Source organism: Enhydra lutris, unplaced genomic scaffold, assembly GCF_002288905.1.
Source record: "Enhydra lutris kenyoni isolate GAN:26980312 unplaced genomic scaffold, ASM228890v2 scaffoldscaffold13, whole genome shotgun sequence".
NCBI classification, from domain to species: Eukaryota; Metazoa; Chordata; class Mammalia; order Carnivora; family Mustelidae; genus Enhydra; species Enhydra lutris.
The window spans coordinates 52,633,462-52,656,792 of record NW_019154097.1 but is presented as its reverse complement, the minus strand read 5'-3'; the positions used below and the strand labels follow the sequence as shown (position 1 = coordinate 52,656,792).

General features: G+C 52.3%; 1 long non-coding RNA gene across 1 annotated transcript; it reads left to right on the top strand.

Annotated features, from left to right (window-relative positions):
- Positions 1-17,083: 17,083 nt before the first annotated feature.
- Positions 17,084-22,615, top strand: LOC111146105. Its single transcript, XR_002640520.1, has 3 exons — positions 17,084-18,158; positions 18,407-18,724; positions 21,896-22,615. It is a non-coding gene; the product is annotated as an uncharacterized LOC111146105 (long non-coding RNA).
- The last annotated feature ends 716 nt before the right edge of the window (positions 22,616-23,331 follow it).

Sequence of the window (23,331 nt, the reverse complement as noted above, 5' to 3'; positions counted from 1 at the left end):
GAAGCCCAATCAGGTTCAAGAACAGGCAAAACTGTCTCAGTTCTGGTTGCTACAACAAAGTTCCTACGGACTAGGTAGCTCATAAACAACAGAAACTTATTTCCCGCAGTGCCAAAAGCTACAAGTCCAGGATCAGGGTGCCAAGGGGGTCGGGTTCTGGCAAAGACCCCCTTCTGGGGTGTAGACGCCTTTGCATAGAATATTCTAGCAATTCCACTCTCAGGTAAATAACCAGAAGAGAGGAAAACGGGCGTTCAAACCAAGACCTGTGCGTGAACTTTCGTTAGCACGATTCACAAGAGCCAGAAGGTGGAAACAGCCCGGTGTCCATCAGTGGAGGAACGGATCAACCAAATGCGGTCCGTCCAGAGAGTAAAATATTATTCCTCCATAGAAGGAACGAAGTGCCTACTGCCACATGCCAGAATGTGGTTGGACTGCAAAACCTAAGTGAGAAGAGCCAGATGCAAAAGGACATCTATGGTAGAATTCCATTTAAATGAAATACTTGAGATCGCAAATCCATAGGGACAGAAAGCAGATGAATGATTTGCAGTGTCTAGGGGGAAAGGGAATGGGGAGTGGGTACAGGGTTTCAGTTTAGGGACAACATTCTGCAACCCGATCATGGGTATGGTCGCACAATTTGCCATTTACTTAGCGACACTGAATTGTGCACTTTAAAATGGCTCGAATGATAGATTTCATGTTCTGTGTATTTTGCCAAACACACACACACACACACACACGTACAGCTAAACACAGAACTGCCATATGACTCAGCAATTCCCCTAAGTTTAGAGCCAAGCAAAGTGAAAGCACATGTCCACATGGAAACCTGTTCATGACTGTTCACAGCAGCGGGACTCCTAACAGCCACGGGTAGACACAATCCCGATGTCCCTCAAACCATGAACGCGTGTGTGAGCTTCCTAGGGTTGCCGAACCAAATTTCCGCAAACCAGGTGACTTGCAACCAGGGGAATGTCCCGTCTCACAGCTCTGGAGACCAGATGTTTGAAATCGGGGCATGGGCAGGGCTGTGCTCCTCTGGGAGCTGGAGGGGAACCTTCCCTTGCCCCTCGCAGCCTCGTGGTGGCCCACCATGCTCGGAGTTTCTCCGCTCGTGGGTGTGTCACTTCCCTTTCTGCCTCTGCTCTCACCCCACCCTCTTCTCTCTGCCTATCTTATCAAGACCCCAGTCATTACCCGCTCACTCCTCAGCATAGCCGTACTCAACCAGCTCCCTCTGCAGCCACCTCATTTCCAAATAAGGTCACATTCTGAGGTTCGGAGGGTTAAGATTTCAACATCTCCTTCGGGGAGGACCCAACTCAGCTCCTAACAATGGATACACGCACCGTGGTCTGTCCATACAAGGGAATACTATTCAGTCAGAAAGGCGAATAAAACACCAGCTGCCGCTAGGATGCGCAAAGCCCGAAAACATGATGCTGCAGGAAAGAAACCGGACACACAAGGTCCCGTGGTGTGGGATTCATGCCAGAACCGGCGAATCCAGACAGACAATAGATTTCGGGGGCTAGAGGAGAGGAATGAGGAGGAACCACTAGTGCGTCTGGCGTTTCTTTTCGGAGTGATGGAGGTGTTCAGGAATTTAATAGTGAGAACGGTTGTGCAACATTGTGAATACACTGAAAACTAGTGGGGTGTGCACTTTAAGGGGGTGAATTTCTGGTATGTCAATTATATCTCAGCGGGGGCGGGGGATAAAAGACGCTGTTAAGGGGTTAAAAAAACAAGTTACAGACTAGGAGAGAATATTTGCAAACAACTTCTTTAGCAAAGGACTTGTATTTAGAATATTTTTTTTTCTTTTTTAAAGATTTTATTTATTTGACAGAGAGAGATCACAAGTGGGCAGAGAGGCAGGCAGAGAGAGAGAGAGGAGGAAGCAGGCTCCCCGCAGAGCAGAGAGCCCAACGCGGGACTCAATCCCAGGACCCTGAGATCATGACCTGAGCCGAAGGCAAAGGCTTAACCAGTGAGCCACCCAGGTGCCCCTAGAATATATTTTTAAAAGAACGCTCCAAGGGGCGCCTGGGTGGCTCAGCGGGTTAAGGCCTCTGCCTTCGGCTCGGGTCATGATCCTAGGGTCCTGGGATCGAGCCCCGCGTCGGGTTCTCTGCTCAGCGGGGAGCCTGCTTCCCTTCCTTTCTCTGCCTGCCTATGATCTCTGTCTGTCAAATAAATAAATAAAATCTTTAAAAAAAAAAAAAAACGCTCCAAAATCCACTGGGAAAAAAATCGAATCGGAAAATGGGCAAAAGGAACAAAAAGGCATTTCACTGAAAAAAAAAAAATAAACAGATGGCAAATAAGCACGTGCGGAGAGTCTGACAATATTAGCCCCTGGAGAAATGCAAATTAAAACCACCATGAAATGTCACCACACACCTACCAGGAGGGCTAAAATAAAACACAGCGACAACTCCCAGTGCTGGCGAGGGTGTGGAGAGACTGGATCCCACACACGTTGCTGGCAGAATCGTAAAACGGGCCAGCCGCTCTGGAAAACGGCTTGGCGATCTCTCACAGAAGTAAATACGCACTCACCGTACAACCCAGAAATTGTGCTCCTGGGCATCCGCCCAGAAATGAAAACTGAGGTGCTCACAAAAACCTGTACACGGCTGTTTGTAGCAGCTTTATTTGCAATGGCCCGAGACTGGAAACAAACCTAGTACGCTTCCACAAAACCGTTACCTCCACCAGCACGAATGCTACCTAGCAATGAAAAGGAACAAACCATTGATACACATAATAACTTTTATGAATCCCAAGGGATTGATGCTGAGTGGAGAGAAAAAGCCAGTCTCCAAAGGTTACCTTCAACAAGATTGCAGTTAGTGAACAGTCTTTCTTTTTTTTTTTTTTTTTAAGATTTTATTTATTTATTTGAGGTTGGGGGACAGCGAGAGAGGGAACACAAGCAGCAGGAGAGGGAGAGGGAGAAGCCGGCTTGCCGCCAAGCAGAGAGCCCGGTGTAGGGCTCGATCCCAGGACTTTGGGATCATGACCTGAGCCAAAGGCAGATGCTTAATGACTGAGCCACCCAGGCGCCCCTAGAACATTCTTTAAATGATAAAATGATAGGGAAGGACCACAGATTCGTGGTTTCCCAGGGGTGGGAATGCAGGTGGGTCGTGTGCACCATAAAGGGGCAGCATAAGAGGGATCTTTGTGGTGGTGGCACAGTTCTGGGTCTTGATTGTGGTGACGGTTACCCACGTCTACACGTGAGATAAAAGCACACAGAACTGCCCACCCCCCCCCCCCCAGAGGCGCTGAAACTGAGTTCTGCATCTTTCCCCAAATGTCAGTTTCCTGGGTAGGTAACTGGACTCTGACTATCCATGTTACCATTGAGGAAAACGGGATGTAGTCCGTGGGACCTCCCCGCATATATATGTTTTGCAACTTTTTGAGAGCCTGCAGTCTGTTCAAAATAAATAGCGTTTTAAAAACAGATCATTTATTTACAAACACAGCAAGCAGCCAGTACTCCCCTGGCAATAATGCGTCGGAACAGAGCCTAGGCGTGAACAACCCGTGTGGCCAGCCCCATTATGGCGGCCCAGCAGCCGCACACAGACCTCAAGGTGAAACCACCCAAGTTACCAAATGTGCCGTGGAAGCCTGCGTCCCTTTATGATTCTGTTTATTTCCTAAAAGCTAGAAAACCACAAGTTGGTGGAGTATTTATTGTTATGAATATGTTATTAATGATGTTTATCTCTGGGTAGTGGTATTACAGGTGATTTTGATCTTTTTTTTTTCTTTCCTGTATTTTCCTTTTTTTTTTTTACCCCCACAGTAAATCTGAATGCATTGTTTTTATAAGAAGAAAAAAGTAAGTTACGGTATCAGTCTTCTTTGGCTGAAAGTCACAGAAAGTAAGGAATCTAAGAAAAAACGAGTCCTGGGAAGGATGTTGGGGGCTGAGGCAAAGAGTGAGACTTGCCCCCGCCCCCCCCAACATCCACTTTGTGTCTCTCTTCCTTCCTAATAGAAGCCTGCTTTTAGTCAGGGTGGGAATGTGTCCAGTTTCCCTTAAAACTGGGGTGGCTGTGTGACACTGTTATGGTAGACCAGATATAAATGCAAGACCGCTGGGTTCAAATCCTGCGAAAGATTTTTTTTTTTTTGATGGCTGACTGTGCTGCCAATGCCCTTTTGTCCCTCCTCTCTCCTCATTCTTCCTATATGGAATATGAATGTGATGTGATGGCTGGTGCTGCAGCAGCAGTCATGGCATTATGTGACCTTGAGGATGGAAGCCACACGCTTGTTGGAGCAGAAAGACAGGAAGAGTCTGGGACAGTAGTGACTCTGTGGGGCCACAGACCAGACCAGCTCCTATCTGATATTTAAGCCGCTCTTTTTCCACGGCCTGCAAACTCTTCTCTGGGCGATTCTGGGCTCACAGGACCCACAAGAAGCTGAAGAGCCAGGCTTGAGAACAGGCCAGAAGGAAGACGACTCAAGAGTTAAGAAGAACCACACCCACAAGGTTATGGGTGACCTCCTCACCCACATGTGAGGACCCTCCTTCTGGAGGAGGCAGCTGGGTTCGTAAACAGTCACCTGGGTCTGAAAGCAAACCACATCCTTTCCTGGAAGCCAAGCTATAGGTTAGGAAAAGGAGAAAAACACCAAGGTCTATACATTTGCATTCTAAAAGCCCCTCTTCAGAGGTTCTGCTTGGTTATTGTCATGGTGTTTCCAGGGCAAAACTCACCTTCTCCTCGTCTCAAATAAAACCTAAGTTATGTGCCCACAGGTCTCTATCACAAGAGACTTCCCCACCATGCTGAACAGTGAGGTGTGAGCAGCTGCTTGTGCCCATACCCCCACCAGATAAGCATTGCCCCCTCAGATCCCCCAGAAAAGCGATGACAGAGGCCTCCAGCAGAGAGCTGGAAGGACTGTGGATGCCACCTCAATATGGTGTCCCGTGGCATTCCCTAAGGAAGAAGTATTAGCAAAGCCCTCAAGAGCTCTAGAAATTCCATCTTGTTGTAATTGTCAAAAATCTAAGTGTCCCCTAACCCCATAGGGGGCAGGGCCCTCGTTTCAGCACATCCTAAGACAACAGAAGGCCCCATAAGAAGGGGCACGGAAGGAGCGCCTGGTGGCTCAGTCATTAAGCGTCTGCGTTTGGCTCAGGTCATGATCCCAGGGCCCTGGGATCCAGCACCACATTGGGCTCCCTCTCCCACTCCCCCTGCTTGTGTTCCTTCTCTCTCTGTGTCTCTCTATCAAATAAATAAAATCTTTTTTAAAAGGGGGGCTCAGAAAATAACCCCACTCATTTTGTAGCCTCTTTGTTTTTTGCCCTGGGTGGGGTTTCCAGAGGAAGAAGCCTCCAGGGGGGCTGGCTTGGGTCATGTGACCACCCCCCCACCCCCCCCACCCCCCCACCCCGCCAGTGGCTGGCCGGGGGGAGGGGCGGTGGACAGTGGACTCTATATAAGCCCCACCCACCACCCTTGAGCTGTCCCTAGCAGGAAAGAGACAGGTGACTCCTCATGCAGAATGAGAGGGAATGGGTACTTGGGAAATATGCCTTTTCTTAACTTTTAAATACATAAAAATTAGATGTTCAAAAGACAATGTAGGGGCGCCTGGGTGGTTCAGTGGGTTAAAGCCTCTACCTTCAGCTCAGGTCATGATCCCAGGGTCCTGGGATCGAGCCCCACATCAGGCTCTCTGCTCTCTGCTCAGCAAGGAGCCTGCCTCCTCTTCTCTCTCTCTGCCTACTTGTGATCTCTATCTGTCTAATAAAAAAATAAAATCTTTAAAAAAAAAAAAGACAATGTAATCTAAAACCTTCACTTTTTAAAAGAGAAAACCAAAGATCCAGGGGAAGTGAGGAGATGCTCAGATGGCGTGTCTGTGCTTTACGGGTTCGCGTTTCTAGGCCCAGATGAATCCTGCGCTGAGATCCGCCTGAACAACGCTGTGATTCTCTCTGGCCGCACGGAGATGAGTGAAGGGGTCGCTGGCCTTGACAAGTCCTCAGTCCAGAGAGGGAGATAGAGCTAGACAAACCATAAAGCAGGGGGTAAGACCCGTGAAAGGTACCTGGCAAAAACACCACAGGAAAGCAGAGAAAGAGGCTTGTTAATTTGACCCTCAAGATCAGAGAAGGCTTCCTGGAGGAGGTGACCCTTGAGTAGAAGATAAGGATGAAGACAGCGACTTGGACCAAAGGATGGGGAGTTTTGAATGTCACACTGGATTTTCCTGTGGAAAATGGGAGAGTCTCTGAAGGTTTTTGAGCAGAAGGATAGAATACAATCTTATCTTAGCAGGCGGGTAGAGATTAGATTACCCCAGGGGGAGAGGTTAAAGGTCAGGAGACCAGCAGGAATGTGGTGGTGGTAATTCGGATGAGACACGATAAGGGGCTGTTTCAGAGCCCAGGGAAGCTACGGTAATGAGGAGAAACCACATTCCAGGGAGCAAGACTGGGCAAGTCTCGATGAATAATTGGACCTCCCGGGGGATCAAATGTAAGATAATGTAAGATTTCTGTCTTGGGTGATCTGGTGGATAGCGATGCTGTTAACCAGTCTAGGGAACTTGGGAAGCAGTGCAACGGATGATGGGTTGATTGGGGTCAGGTAGGGTTTGAGATGTGTTGGAGACCCCCCAGCAGTACTGTTGCATACGTACCTGAAAATCTGAGTCGAAAACTCCGGAAGAAAACGTCGGCAGTCATTTCCTTGAGCACTGAAGTATGGACTGCCTTTTGTCGGGTTATTTTTAGGATCCTCAATGGGCATGTGTGACTTGTAGAGTTACCAAAGAGGACATGCTGTGTTTTAAGGAGAACTAATGCAGGAGCTTGGCGGGGGATCCAGGACGTCGGGACCACCACAGACGGGATGGCTGGATGGCGGCATTTCAGTTCAGGGCAGATCGACTTGGTTACTGTACGCATGTTCTCTGCCAGACTCTGGGAGTGCCGCGGCACACGGGTCAGGGACCAGGACAGAGGTAACCTCCATCCTCAGAGAGCCCCGAGGCGCGGGAAGATGCCAGGAGAGGAGAGATGAACATCGGTCCTTCTTTGCCAAAAACCAAAGAAAGGCAGATTCTAGAAGCTGCAGACCTCGATGTCTGGCTAGTCAAAAATTCTTTAGTCTTGTAAACCCTAGGACCAGAAGGGGCAAGCAGATGGCCCTTGGAGGGGGGCGCCTGGATCCAGAGAGACCACTCATCCCGGAGGAAGCTCATCTCCCCTCCTGGGAGGAGAGACGAAAGACACGATGGGTCTGGGGTTTGGCCAGACAGTGGGCAGAGGTCCCCAGGAGGCTCGACAAACACGAGCCGAGGGGAGTCAAGTGAGACAGATTCAGTAGCGGCCGAAGGGCCAAGTGCAAAGTTCTGATTAATGAGTTGATGTCAGGCAAGAGAAAAGTCTTGTGACCCACCGTTCTCGTGGCTCTGTCCTATTTATCATCTTTCTTCTAAAAACCTAGGGAAATAGATACCAGCTCAGGACAGAGAAGAACTTAAGCAGTCCAAAAAAAGAAACGGAAGAGCCATTGTGGTGGGGAGTCCCCTCCCCGAGTCTGTGGAAGCAGCCCCCATGACCCTGAAACGTGAAGTCCCGGGTGAAGGGCGCAGTGACATCCTTCCCAAATCGAGCACCTTCCCGCCTAGAAGCAGCCTCTGGACACCCGTCCCCCACAGCGGCCCGCCCCACCGGCCAGTCGGCAAACTCAACACGTCTGCAAGTGAGCTTTCCAGCCTCTGAAGGCAGCCGGGCTTCGCAGGAGGCCCAGGGTCTTTCCAGCCATCGGAAGCCACCACGGTCCAGATGTGCGCGCCAGAGATAAGGCACCCACTCCTGCCCTCCCGCAGCCTCAGGACCTGCTCTGTTAGAGGCAGACCACACCTCCCTCACTGTTTCGAGGGTTCAGTAAGAACCATTGTGACCTTCCAGCGCCTGGATCCGCCATCTGCTCGTGCCGAGTACTCCGTGAGAGGCTGGGAATCCGGCAGAGGGGCCGCAGACAGACAGACAATTAAAATGGACAAATGAGCCAAAGAACGTATCATGACAAAGAGGGAGAGACCGGGGAAAGGCGTGGGGCATCAGAACACACCTCTCTGAGCTTTAAAAAAAAATCATCTGTGCAGAGCCTTTCAAGCGTGGCACACAGTAGGTATCTAAAAAATGACAGTCCCTTCCCTGCACCAGCTATGCTCCAAATGGTGAGGATTCTGACCCAGATGCCCCAACAAAGAGCCACAGACCAGGCAGCTTACACAACAGAAATATACTTTCTGCACAGTTCCAGCAGCTGGAAGCCCGAGGTCAAGTCCGGCAGAGCCTGTGGGAGCTCCCGCCCTGGCCTGCAGACGGCCACCCCCTCGTGGTGGACCTTACGTGACAGAGAGACGCTCTCATAGGGACACTCAGTGGACGGGATCGGGCCCCATTAGCATCGAATGTCATCAGTTCCTCGGAGGCCGCATATCCAGATGCAGCACCCCTGAGGGCCCAGGCTCAACAGGTGCGTTTCCGAGAGGCACCAGCATCCATCCATCACCTGCGGTGGCCTCACCGCACAGTGCCCGGAGCAATTTCCACTCCCTGGCCTCCGGCATCGGGCCCCTCCCTTGTCTTTCCCCTGGTGAACTTGGTGGCCTGTTAGGACTTCCCCTCGACATTTCCCTCAGGGCCAACGGCAGCCAGCTCCTCATGCCTCAGACCCCGCCGCTACACCCCTGCTCGCCTCCAAATTCACAACGGTTGAACTCTTAGGACCTCAGCTGCTCTCCCCAGACCTCGACACACTCGAAGGTGAACCATTCAAGACCCCCATGACCTGTCAGTGATGCCGACCACCGGAACGTCTACCACCTACCGACTGACGTGGGGTCATGACATGGAACAGAGATCAGCTGTTGGCTACGTGCTGTGCTCCGGACTTGCTGTGATTCACCAACCCTGGGAGCTGGGGCGGGTGACTTCTCCCCTTCCAGGGAGCCCAGGCGCCGACCCACCAGGTCACATGGGAAGGTCATGCAGGATTTGAACCCAGGCCATCAGGCCCCGATGCACCCAGGGAAGGAGGTCTGCCCGGCCCATCTGTCCAGCCGAGGAGGAGCGGGTCAGTGAAATGCCTGAAACCTGTTTGTCTTGAACTATTAAGGAAGAAAATTCTAGTAATTTAGCAAGTAATTCAAAATATTGTTTTTATGCTGAACACACCTCTGTCACCGAGTAGATTGCAAAATGCATGAGCATTTGTAAGATAAAGCTGGAGGCTTCAGGGGAATTTCGGCAAGGTGGGTGCTGTCTGGTCCCCCGGGGTAGTGAGGGGGAGCCCTGGCTCCCTGCTCCCAGCATCAGCCGTGCCGCCCACCATGCCTCACGACCCTGGTCCACACTGCCCTAACCTGCCCGCCGTCGTGTCCCTCACCTGCCGGGACCACCCCCATTCCTCCCCAGCACCCACCCTCTTCCCTCTGAACCCCATGGTGCCTCCTCACCCCTTCAGCCCCTGCTCCACAACCACGCCGGCCTGTCCTCTTCCTTCTCCCGTGTGATTTCCCATCTCTTCGATGGAAGCAGTGGTTCTTGGCGGGCAAGAGCTGGGCTTTGCTTCTCCACATGGTGCACGCCCAGGGGACACGTGCTCATTATTTCGGGAGTGGCTATTTCCTCAAAAGTCGGGCTTCTGTGGGTTGGGAGTGACACAATGTCCCATAAACTCTAGCTCTGATTGGCTGCGACTAGTCTGAGCCAACGATAAGGGGCGAGGGTAGGGAAGTGTGTGGTTTGCAAAGACGGGCATCAGGCTCTGTCTCCCAATCTCTGCACTGCCCACCCTGCGGAGCGCCTCATCTGTCCCTCAGATCTCGCCTCCCCATGAGGTCACGGCGCTCTCCCTTCGGCCCCAAGCACCAGGAGGCTCTCCTCGGAGCACTTAGAGTTTACAAGGACACGGGGAGACTTGCTCACTGTTGGTTTTCTTGCCTTGGATCTCGGTCCCCAGCACTTGGCAGGCTGCTGGTCACATAGTCGACAATCCATTAAGTACTGCTGGTCGAATATGGAGCGCTCCCCGTTCTGGCCGGTCAGCACGGCCCTACTGCCCGCGTCCACCCCCCACAGTCCTGTCGGAGGATGGCTCCGGGAGGGGTGCTCGCCTCACACTCCCCACGTGGCGAGGACACCGGGGCTCGGGGCTGGAAGCCCAGGGAGAACCCATCCCGGTCTGGGAGGAGCCGCTGCGGTCTGCCGCTGTGGCCTGCTGCTGTGGCCTCCTTCAATCCCCGGCCTGCACTGCCCCCTCCAGGGCGCTGTGGCGCTCTCCAGGATTGCCGAAGGGGCGGCAGACCGGGCCAGCAAACACAAAATCACCCTCCTAATAGGGGCTTTCAATCCAAGAATGGGGGGGTGGGTGGCGTGGGGAGGCAGTTGTTCAAATCTACCAGGGACAGAAGCCAGAAGCCAGAAGCCCTGACACCCGCCGCCCATCCCCTCCACTATGAGCTGGTGAGATCACAGGGCCAAGACAGGGAGCAGCACCCTAGGCCTTGTCGAGTGCCGCTTCCCAGGCAGGGGGCTGGGGTGCAGCCTGAGAGTCTGAATTCTCAGCAAACCCCAGCTGCCGCTGGCCTTATGCCACAGTCCTTCCTTGATGTTGAAAATGCGGACCAAGAGCCAGCAACAAGGGCCTCGGTATCACCTGGAAGACTTCGCTACTCAAAGTGCCGTCCTGTTTTGGCAGCTCCCGCATCCGGAGATCCTTAGAAACAGAGTCTGGGCCCCATCCCAGACTTCCCGGATGGGAATCTACATCTGAACCATTCCCTGCCCCTCCTGGAGTGAGTCACAGACACAGTGAAGTGTGAGATGCTCTGTTCTCTGTTCTCGAATGCTGGTCCTCGAGCCCCGTCCACACGTTGACACAAACCACCGGTGGGGCTTTAAAAAAAATACTGATGTGGGAATTCCTAGAGACCCTGATTTAGTCTTTATTGGGTACAACCTGTCTATCAGGGCACTGGAGAAACTTCTTCCGTTATTCCAACATAAAGCAGAATTTGAGGGCTTTGCTCTATATTAGAATATTTTCTCAATATTTTATTTTATTTTTAATATTTTATTTATTTATTTGACAGAGAGAGATCACAAGTAGACAGAGAGTCCCTGCGGGACTCGATCCCAGGACCCTGAGATCATGACCTGAGCCGAAGGCAGCAGCTTAACCCACTGAGCCACCCAGGCGCCCCTCAATATTTTATTTTTAAAAAAAGGTCCCGTCCTGGCTGCTAGATTCCTGAAGTGTTGTAGATTCTAGGCCCTTCTTTGTCTGTTTTGCATGTTAAACACTATTTATCTTGGTTCCTGTTTACCCCTTGATATTGTTTATAAGGTTTGCTGTAATACATGTTGAATTATGTTTGCGGGGTTGTCATTTAAAAACACACACAGAGAAAAAAACTCATTAAATTTGACTAATTTATTTTCTTAATATTGATTAGCATTTCCTTTCTCCAGGGAAGACACATAAATGTCCAACCAGCACATGAAAAGATACTCAACATCATTAATCATTAGGGAAATGCAAATCAAAACACAGCAAGATACCATCTCGCACCCACAAGGAACGGATATAATTTTTAAAACGGAAACTAGCAAGTGCTGGCAAGGAGCGTCCAGAAATTGGAACCCTCCACACATGTCTGCTGGGAATGTAGAAAGGTGTGGCCACTGTGCAAAGCGGCATGGCAATTTCTCGGAAGGTTGAAATGGAATTTCCATGTGACCCAGCTGCTGGCAGTCCCAGCTGTATACTCGAAAGAATTGCACACAGAGCCTCAGGACTTGTAGGTACAGGTTCACAGTGGCATGATTCTTTTTTTTGTTGTTTTAAAGATTTTATTTATTTATTTATTTGACAGAGAGAGATCACAAGTAGGCAGAGAAGCAGGCAGAGAGAGAGGAGGAAGTAGGCTCCTCGCTAAGCAGGGAGCCCGATGCAGGGCTCTATCCCAGGACCCTGGGATCATGACCTGAGCCGAAGGCAGAGGCTTTAACCCACGGAGCCACCCAGGTGCCCCTCACAGCAGCATTATTCTTAAGGGCCAAAAGGAAGACACAGCCCAAGTGTTGATCAGCAAATCCACAAGTAAGCAAAACGTGGACATACAGTGGAATCCTATCGGGCCACAAAAAGGAATGACGTGCTCACTCACACCAGAATACAACGAGCCCCAAAATCATGATGCTCAGTCAAGGGAGCCGGCCAGACACAAAGAACACTGCATGATTCCGCTTACACGAAGTATCTAGAACAGGCAGGTCCGAGGAGAGAGATATGTATGTACTCATATGTCTTTGCAAGAAGCCACGAGCTCCGAGAACCGCACCGCGGCTCGCCTGGAGGTCCTCTAGGCCTCCTGCACAGAGCTAGGGACCTTCGTAAGCTCGATTTTGTCCAGAAAATTTCTGGTGTCTTCTAGTTCTCAGAGAGAGAAAGTTACTCATATAGATTTTGAACATTTTTTTTTTTAGCGTATTCCTGGTGTCATTTATTTTGCATGGTAAAAGGGATAGTTTCTCCCACTGTATTTTCTGAGGAGCTGCCACTTTGTATATAGGAATATCACTGATTTTTTTTTTTTAATATCCATCTATCGTATGGTCATTTTCCAGTGGTTGTCTTGGGTTTCCAGGTATGGCTCATGCCATGCCCAAAAGTTTTAGGTGAGTCCCTTCTTCCAGCCCTTCCCAAGCTATGTGCAGTGAAGGACCAGGCTCTGGGCCTCTTCCCAGTGCGTTTTGTAAGACAGATGACAAATCTGTGGGAGCCACTCTCGGATGTCATTAAAATGTCAGATTCCTAAAGAAGTTTCATCATGTGTATTTCCAGTGTCTGTCCTTTCTGGTCATAGACCGGTAAGCAGTTGGCAGACCAGGAGAGATCCAGAACCTCACTCCGCGTCTCGTTGCTTTAGCCCTGTTCTCTGATGATTTGAGATGCTAGGATTTGCGCTCTGTGCCCAGGTACCAAAATCTTTTCCCGATGGTGAGGTCCTCAGCAGCGATTAAGCCGAGTACAGGAACCTGGGTCGGTCAGTTCCATAGTCCTGATGTGTGTGTAGTAGACTTATGTCTAAAACTGGGGGGAAAAAAGGAGGAAGAAAGGACAATATTCCAGGGATAGATATAAGAAATAGTGATACTGAAAGATAAATATAGATACAGATATTAATACAGATTTTCTCCAGATTTGGAGGATTGGGAAGGAGCAGGAGGAAGCTGGGCCAAACACTAGGGTTTTAAAATTCTGAACAAATTACAATTGGGTGGGAGAGAAAAGCTAAGTGTTTAAAAATAGGTCCTGCACTGAAGACGTCTCACCTCACTGTTGCTTGGTGGGACGAGGCAGGAAGAGCCTAATCGCTCCCACTGCAGGAGAGCCACGCCCACGGCTGGGATCCCATGACTACACGTTTAAGAGAGGAGGTGTGATGTAAACTCATGTTTGTTTGTTTGTTTAAGATTTTATTTATTTATTTGACAGAGGTCACAAGTAAGCAGAGAGGCAGGCAGAGAGAGAGGAAGGGAAGCAGGCTCCCCGCTGAGCAGAGAGCCCAATGCGAGGCTCGATCCTAGGACCCTGGGATCATGACCTGAGCCGAAGGCTTTAACCCACTGAGCCATCCAAGTGCCCCAAACACACGTTTTAATAAGACTTTCTCGCCAGGTACCAGTGGGACCCGACAGCTGACCAAAGCCCGGCCCGTACCACCTCTTTAACCCATAGCAAGCTTGTGCGGACCCGGCGTGGAATCTAGCGATTCCTTCCACAGGATCTACCGAGCGCTTCTGGTGCGTCAGGCCGGCCTGATGCTGCCGACACACCCACGGGAGCAGGGCGGCTCTCAGAAACAGGCGAGGCCCAGTAAACCACCCTCCAAGGCTCTGGAGGCAGTGAGACGGGGTCACGAAACAGAAGGCTGTGTGCTGCTTTAGGAGGGAACCGCTCTCTGAGGAGACATCTCAGCCAAACGAGGTCCGGCAGACTCAGACCCTGAAGCCCCCATCTGTGTGGCCGGAGCAGAGGCCCTGGGATGGATGCGAGAGAGAGCCGAGCTCTAGGCCCCTCTCTGCTCTGCAACCCTGGCCCCGTCATTTCACTTTAGACATCCTTTTCTCCACCTGTAGAAAGAGCTAAGATCACCTGTAGTGATTTTAAAAAAAATGGCTCCGAAAATCGTGGATGTTCCTCCCCCCAAGAAGTGGATCCGTGTCCCCTGCCCTTGAATCTGGACAGATTTCGGGTTGCTCTACCCAACAAAGTACGACAGAAGTGAGGCTATGTGACTTTGGGGTTACATCCTAAAAGGCCATATGGTTTCTGCCTGGTTCACTCGGGGGCCTCTGCACACGAGAAGTCCAGCTACCCTGAGGCCACCGAGCTGAAGGAGCCACAGGTGGGCACGCCCAAGGCAGCCCTCCCTGAGCTCCCAGCTCCCAGCCACACCAACCAGCCATGGGGGCAGCCAGCCCCCTCCAGATGCCCGCACTTCCACCCACACCCGACGGCAACCGCGTGAGACCTCCATGGAGAACTGCGTATCTGAGTCCTAAATGAACTCCTGACCTACCAGACCATGGGCCAACAAAGCGATCGCTTTACACTAGCAAGTTTGAGGGCACTTCCCATAGTTATAATAACTGGAGCCCTAAGTCTCTGCCTTCGTCTCTTAAACTCCTCCCTCCCTCACAAGCTCCTACCGCCTGGTCTCTTCCTGCTCCTCAAACACTCCAAAAACGGTTCAGGCCTCAGGGCTATTGCACTAGCTGTCCTCTATCTCCAGAAAAATCCTCCTTTCCACTTCTCCCCCGCCTCTTGCATGGAAATCTCCCTGTGATTCAGGCCTCGGTTCCAGCCGCCAGCACTCAGAGCACCCCAACTAGCTTCAAACCCCGGTCCCCAGCCACCTTATGGTTTTCCCAGCACTTCTGCCAGCTGACATTTTGCTGTTGGTGTTTATTGACTATGCCCTCTGCCAGAATAAAAAGTCGAGGAGAGTCTTTTCCTGTTTGGATCCCCTGTGCATCCCCGGTCTTGCACGTCTAGCAGAAAATAAGCACAGGTCTGTGTCTGTTGAATGAGTCCGCAAGAAGGAAACAGCTGTGTAGAGAGGGAAAAGCATGTCTATCAGAACACCGAGGAGCAGTGACGATGGTGTGTTCTAGGTTAGAAAGGCGGCTAGCTGGGGCTGGAGGGGTTCAGGATGATGTGAGCAGGGACTGGAGAGGTGGAGCCTTTCAGAACCTAGAAAGGATATCCTTGGGCAGAACTCGGTGTCATGCTGAGTGGGGAGGATGTGGTAAAACATACACCACATACGATTTGCCATTTTAGCCATTCTTCTGTTCAGGGTTCAGGGGTGTGAAGCAGCTGCTACCACCATCCGTTGACTCTGTCCCCATCAAAAGAATTTTCATCCCCTGGGCACTTCTATTTTTCTAGATCTCTCCTCTTAGTGGACTCCTACATTAGTCGTCCTTCCGTCTCTGGCTTCTGTCAGTCAGTCTAATGTCCCCTAGGTTCACCTATCCTTGGGTCAGAATTGCCCTCCTTTTTTATTGTGATGAAATACACCTAACACAAAAGTTCCTTCCATGCCCTTTAAACCTAAGCAGCATTCCACTTAGTCTAAACACCACATTTTGTTCATGCATTTCATAGGAGGCGGGGGGGGGGGGGGGGGGCAGCTGCTGTGTTTAAAGGCTCTCTGGGGCCTCCACGTGGGCCAGGGAGGACATCGGGTCAAGTCCAGAGCTCACATGCCCGGCCAGCCACCTGAGGTCCCCTTTACAGGCGAAACGCGGGCTCAGGGCACCCAGGCGGCCTGCTGCGGGGTGTAGCCACGGAAGGACCCCCGCAGGGCCTGGAAAGGCTTCAGCCGCTGTCCCCAGCTCTTCCCGGCCGCCGCCCTCCCCCTCCCGGACACACGTCCCAGCCCGGTGCGGAGGCGTGCCCCCTCACCAGTGCGCTTGCGCAGAAAGAGCCACGCAGAGGGCACAAGGCGCATGCGCATGAGGCTCCGCTCCCCGGGAGGTAATCCGCGATCCGGGGTTTAGGCCCCGCCGGGAGCTCTGTTTATAAACACACCGCGCGGCCACCGGCCAGGGGTAACCCTAAAGGTGGTGGGGTCGAAGGCCAGAGGTCAGCAGGGGTGCCAGCGGGGAGACCGATTCTTTCGCCTTCTCTGGCTTGCTGGTTGCGCGGGGTGGCGGGTCGTGTCGCCCTACCAGGGTCCCGGGCTGCCGGGTGCGCCACGTGGTGCGCACGTGGTCAGGTCCCAGAGCTGCGCCTCCCTTCCCCCCGCGGCGCCGGCGGCCAGCGGCGCCCTCAGGTGGCGGCCCCGTGCCCTGCACTGCACGTCGCGCCTGCGCACAACGCGTCACGACGCGCCTTCCGGTCTGCGTGCGAGCGGGGCGTGGGTCAGTTACGTCCTCGCGACAGCTGCGCGTCCGCCCATCCCGGGGTCCCGGGCGGGGGCGGTGCGACCCGCCCAAGGTCGCGCCCGCGGCGCTGGCGCCGGGCAGGCCCTGGGATCCCGCGGCAGGCGGGGCGGGGCCTCCGGCGTCCACGTGGACCCGGAGGCGGTGCTCTGGGCTCGCGCCAGCAGCCCGAGTCCCGGTTGCTGTGCGGCGGCCGCGGGGGCGCTCCCTGGTGCCCCGTGCGAGGTGAATGCGAGCCGGGCGGCGCTGGCGGGTGGCCGAGAGAGTGGAGCAGTGACGTGTCCAGCTTCTCCCGTCAGCTGCGGGGCGCACGCTGAGCACGGGGCTGTGCGGCCCACTAGTAGGGCTGTTCTGCCCGCCTTTGATTTTATACCTCATTGATGCCAGAAAGATAGCAGGAGGCTGCTGGCTTGAGAAAGCCGACTCCCCACCCCACCCCCCGACTTTTTTTTTTTTCTTCTTCTTTTTTGTCATTTTCTCGGAAAGGCTCACAATTGCTTTGCCACTGCCGGTTGCTCTGTCAAAGTCAGTATTCCGCTCAAGTTTGCATGCTTCGACAACATTTAAAATGCCTGTGTGCCAGGCGCTGCGCTGGGCTCTGAGGGACCTGGGTCACACGTGGGAAAGAGGCGACTCTAAACCTGGCCGAGTTACCCGGGGAAGCCAGAAAGTGCTCACACTGAAGTTCAGGCCATGGAACTGTAGGCGTGCCTATGTCGCTGATACCAAGCAAGGGCAGAGCCCCTCTACACGATAAACAGCAGTCTCAGCTTCTAAATCTCTTAGAGCCCATTGATGCTCGGAGAACGCTTTTGCTTGCTTTCGCTGGACTCTTGTACCCTGGCCAACCCCTAGTTGAAATTCTCCCCAGATATGGCAGATTGAGTTGCCTCTCAACCTACTATTTTCCAAAAAAACTTTTCAGTCAATGCAATCCGGGGTATGAACACGGCTGATGTTTCGTTAATAAGTAAGACAGAAAGGAAGCCAAAGAGATGTCGGAATTTCATCAGTGCTGTGAGCAACTGCTTTGCCAAATTCGATGGTGGCTTCCAAATACAGTTTTTCCTCAACGTTTTGTGCTGTTTACTAGATAAGGGCTGCAGACTTGACACAAAGTTAAGTTTAAATACATTGTTAATTTTCTTTATTACTTGGAAGTCTAGACTAGTGGTTGGGTCAGATGGCAAATATTTTAGACTCTGCCAGACACATGTAATCTGCCACATAGTCTTTGTTTTGTCTACCACCCTTCTCAACCTCCAAGCTCTGAACTATAAAATTTCTAGATCCCGGGAATATAAATATTCCTCCGATGGCCGATTTCAAGCGACCGACATGGAGTGTCTGAGGGCAGGGTTGAGAATGCTACTTCCAGCATATGGATCCGATAGATGTAGATAATCTGGAGAGCATAGGTCATGGTAGAATAATTGGGAAGTAATGGATTTTGAAACCTTGTTGTCAATAGCACCGATTTCACTGTAAACTTACATAATTTAACTTTTGATAGTACTTGTTCAACAGCAAGCCCACAGAATGCCTGAAGATTTAACATTTGGTTCTCGTGAGCCAGTTCCGGCTCGGCAATGGTCTTACCCCTAAGTGGAGACAGGAGTGGGTAAGTTAGGCTTCCAGGTTGGTGGTCAATGTTCCGTTTCTTCACCTCGGTTCCACTTAGGCACACCCCAAGGGGACCCCCAGTGAGTCAACTCCCTGTATCATCCCCTCTGTGCAAGTGTGGGCTGGACCCGTCATGTGCTTCTGACCAACAGAATTTGGTGAAAGGGGCAGGATGTCCCTCCTTTGACGATGTCATGTCATTTGTGAAGGATGATGGATGTCACGCCATCATGCTTGTTTTCCCAGGATGACTGGAGACAGACTTTCTAGCAGGCCTTGCAGGAGCAAACAGCCAAGTGAGAAGGCCCCGGAGAGGATCACGTGGCCGGGGACTGTGGGCAGCCTCCAGAACCTGAGGGTGGCCTGCCGGCACCAGGAAGAAGCTGGGGCCCTCGGTCATGCAGTCACGAGGATACGCATCTCCCAGTGACCTGAATGAGCTTGAAAGAGTCACATCTCCAGACAAGAGCAAAGGTCAGCCTGTCCCTGAATCATAGGCCCTGGGAGACCCTGAGCTGGACCCAGCTACAGCCAAGCCCCAGCTTCTGCCCCACGGAAGTGGAGGTAAGTGCATTTTTTAAGTTCCTAAATTTGTGGTCGTCTGTTATACTGAAGCAGAAAGTGAACACGTCTTTATTTGCAAGATGTATGCACCTGTGTGTGTGTGTGTGTGTGTGTGTGTGTACATGCATTACATTCCTCAATTTTAGAAGGTTGGGGAGATGGGGCGCCTGGGTGGCTCAGTGGGTTGAGCCGCTGCCTTCGGCTCAGGTCATGATCTCAGGGTCCTGGGATCGAGTCCCGCATCGGGCTCTCTGCTCAGCGGGAAGCCTGCTTCCTCCTCTCTCTCTCTCTCTGCCTGCCTCTCCGTCTGCTTGTGATCTCTCTCTGTCAAATAAATAAATAAAATCTTTAAAAAAATAAAATAAAATAAAAAAATAAAAGGTTGGGGAGAGGAAACGTACACAGTACACAATACAGAGAGCAGGAAAGAACTGTACCCATGTGCTGGCCAGAATGCTCTTAGACAGTGTGACTGTGAGGAAACTCACAGAGGGTTTCCATTTGAAGTTTTTTCTTTCTCCTGATGACTCTCTGTCCTGACTGCATGGCCTGTCCACACTGTGAGGTGGGTGTGAGGTCGGGATCAAGCCCCGTTTACACCTCGGTGCCAGAGCTCCCTGCCTGTGTGTCTCAGCACGCCTCTATGTGCTCACCTTTAACGTGGAGATGACCAGAGTAACTGCTCAGGGCACCACTGGACAGGACTCGGTGGGACAGATGCTGTCAGGGGACCGCGTGGTGTGGCCTTTGTCCCTTGTAGCCCTCGTGTTGTGGAGCCGGTGGGGGGGGGCTCCCCCAGCTCTGCGCCCAGCTGGGTCTGTGCTGCGCATGGTGAGTGATTCAGGAATCTAAGTCGGTTACTGTCTGCCATTCTCACGGCCATCAGGGAGAGGTCAGGCCTCCGTTTGATAGGAGTTTCCAGAAAAGTATTCTTTCCTTCTGAGATGCTGCTGTGAGAAGAGAGGCCATGGGAGGGGGCGAGCTCTGTGGCCATAGCCTTCCAGGCTGCCACAGAAAGAGAGCAGAGCTGGCCTCACCGTCGACTGAGGGAGCTGGGGCCGTGAGGTCCAGCCAGCCCCAAATTCTACCTACATCCAGAGCCCCTTCGTGTGGACTGACACAGTTTGGCATTGTTGAGACCATCTCGAGTTGAGTTTTCTGGCTCCTGACAGCCGAGTTTGCGTCCTTGTTAGGTCATCACGTGAAACTGTACCCTGGGGAGGACAGGGTGGGGGGACATGAGGGACAGCGGACGGCGGATGTTGGATTCTGTGTCCACAGCTCCCCCTGGAGTTGGGTGTGTTGGGCATGGCACGCTGGCCACCAGGTCATCGTGGCTAAAGCCCTGGGAGGCTTTCTGTAGCCTGGCTGCCGTCTACTGGCACCTTGAGCTTGGACTCCCGGCCTCCAGACTGGGAGAAGTCAGCGTCTGTTGTTTGTAAGTGGACCCAAGCGGTTTGTTGCCACAGGCTGAGCAGACTAACACACTCTCCACTTCAAGCAGTATGTGCCATTGCCTCTGAAGTCTTTTTTTTTTTTTTTAAGATTTTATATATTTACTTGAGAGAGAGAGAGAAGGAGCAAGGGGGAGGAGCAGAGAGAGAGGGAGAAGCAGACTCCCCTGCTGAGCAGAGAGCCCAGGGGGGGGGGGGGGGGGCTCGATCCCAGGACCCTGAGATCATGACCTGAGCCGAAGGCAGACGCTTCACCCACTGAGCCACTCAGGCGCCCCTACCTCTGAAGTCTTGTCGCGAAGCACTTCCACACTTGGGCGAAATCGCCGGTGGCCATGTTAGCGCCGGGCCTCCCACCGAGTCAGAGCCGCCAATGCTGAGCGCCTGGCTTTGGAATCTGCTCCGGAGGCTGCCGTCCACCCTGCCTGGCACCCAGCAGCTCTTCAATGGAGAGACGGGGTCTGTGCTCTGAGGAAGGGAAACGTCCCCATTGCCCCTCACTCAGCTGTGTCTAGAACAACCGGCTGATGCCCGCGCTCAGACTCAGGCACCCAAGCAATGTCAAGCTGGTGTGGGACCTGCTGGGGCCACGGTTGCCGGGCCTGGGCCCCTGGCCGTTGTTTTGCCTCCTGCTTCAATTCCCCTCTGCCTTGCCCCCTCCCTTCTACTTCCTAAGCACTCCCTAGACTCTGCTGTGGTCATAGGAGCCTGTCTTCTACTCCCGGCACTGAGGCCTGGAGGCCCAGCCAACTTGGCGCCTCCACGGAGGGGCCGTCTCGCAACCCCTTCCCCAGGACCACACGTCACCAGTGCCCAGCCCCCCTCCCCCCATGCCTTTGCTCTTCTCTTGCCTGCGGGATCTCACAAAAGAGAACAGAGTCTCTGGGCCCCTGGCCGCCGAGCGCTTTGTGAGGCCAGGCCTCCCCACTTTGCCGGCCAGACTCCAGGGCCCACCCCGGAGGAGAAAGCTCCTGCGAATCGCACTGCCCAGGATGCAGGCAGATGAATTTTTACAGACCAGCATGGGTCTGAGGTTGGCCCGACAGGGGTGAAACCAAACGGCCGAGGACCGGACCGGACTCCCAGCTGGCAGCCCTATCTCGGCTTTATTGCCTGTTTTCTGCCAAACAAAGGCCCTGCCCGCCCTGGGAGCTCACGCTGCTGCTCTATTGAAATCTCGAGGTGGTTCCCTGTTAATCACTCCCTTTGGTCCCTCCGAGGCCAAAAAGAGTCAAACAAAACCTCTTTGCTAAGCAGGAAGAGCTCTGCAGAGACCTGAGCAGAAAGACCCCCCCCCCCCCCCCCTCTCCAGTACGACACCAACAAGATGCTGGGGCTCCCAGACTCACACAAACAACCCTTGCTTCCTGGCAGCTGGAGGGGTATTTGGAATGTGACCAGGTCCCCCACATGCTCCAGAAGGCTCCACACAGGAGGCAGGGCCCCTGAGCGAGCAGTCTCCATGCATGCAGCCCCCTCTTTCTTTTAAAAATCAAAAAACAACCAATTAAATTATTTTTTTTTTAAGTAGACACATACTAGGAAGGTGGGAGGAGGAAAAAAAATTCCATCTCTCTCCCTCCCTTCACATAACCTTGACCCTCAACTCCCAAGCTTGTCTTTCATTCTGATGTTGCCATTCTGCCATTAACCAGTAACTAATAAGGCATTATTCATTATTCTATAAATATGAAGTTTGGCTTCTTTTCTTAAACAGACACCCCAAGGCCAAACAGCAAGCCGTCACTGACCGAGACAAGTCTTCATTTCCCAGGGAGCAGGCCTGGTATCTGTGGGCCAGCGTTCGGATTCTCCTGTCGCAGAGAGAAATGGCTTTTTCGTTCAGATGCTGTGGCCCCTATCAGGCATGAGGACCAACAGTCCCAAGATTTTTACGCCTCTGAACGGAAGCACGTTCTTTTTCATAAACATTATTTTAAAAGGGGAAAAAAAATTGGCTCGAAGAATACTGACGTGCCATCCGTTCGCGTGAGGACGGAAGACCATCCTTTTAAAACCAGTGTATTGTATTAGCTTGGAAAATCAGTTCGATAAAGAGACAACAAATTCACAGGAAAGGCATCATCCTTCACCCGGCAATACAGGGAACACACTTCGAAGTGTAGAATTTGGCCCGACTCGGATACAGCGGTCGTCTTGTGAGTCTAAACCAGGTTTGGTACAGAGGACAGGAACGATGCAGCGGGGGCGTGGTGGGGGGCTAGCATTGTCACGCTGGGTGATCAGTGGGGACGCTTCAGCTCAGGAGGGCAGACGCTCGCCTCACAAAAATAATAAACCCGAGAAACAGATCACGTGGCTTGATTTGTGATCGCCCAGGCCTCCTTACTCCTTAAAGCTTACCAGAATTAAATGAGTGGACCGTATCCGTGTTCGGGGTGTGGATAGACCAGCCTCATGGGCAAATCAGGGGGAGTCTTACTAGGGGAGTTGGAAAGTTCTTCTGCAGCCTCGCTGTTGTGAGGTTGTTGTTTTTTGTGTTTTTTTTTTTTTTAATTAGAAAAATGACACTCATAATAGGAGAGATGATTATGGTAATGGCTCTCCAGTGCTGCTTAAGGATCCATCAGACCAGTTAAGGGAGGAAATTTAAGGTGCAGCAGGGGGGTAGCTCACTGTTATTCTAGGAAGGGCTCGGGCACTTGATGGCTCATCTTTTTGAAAAATGCCACTAATAATTAGAGAGTTTGATGTTCCGCTTTATGGTTTGTAGCACAAATCAAGGCTCCGGGATCCCCCCTTGCCCCCCACCATACACACAAATCAGACACGTTCCTCCCACCCCTTCCTCCTTGATACAGGCTTTCTCCCCACCTCCCCCCTGCCCCGCCCCCCAGCTGAAGAAGAGACCAGCAGGCAGCCCAGCCTCTGACCTACCTGCACCAGGCAGCCCGTGACGACAGTGAGTAATGTGAACGCTTAGGTTCTCCGCTCCCCGATTCCCCCCCACCCGGTGATAGTCCTTCCCGAGCACAGACTTATGCTGTGCTGTTCTGCCAAAAGTCACTGATCGATGCGTGCGCTCTGCGGTTAAAATGACGTCAACTAAGAACTTTTAATAACATGGGGGAAATACCACGTACAGGGAAGTGACTCGAAACAGGTAAGCCAAGAGACAGAACATGCGGGGGT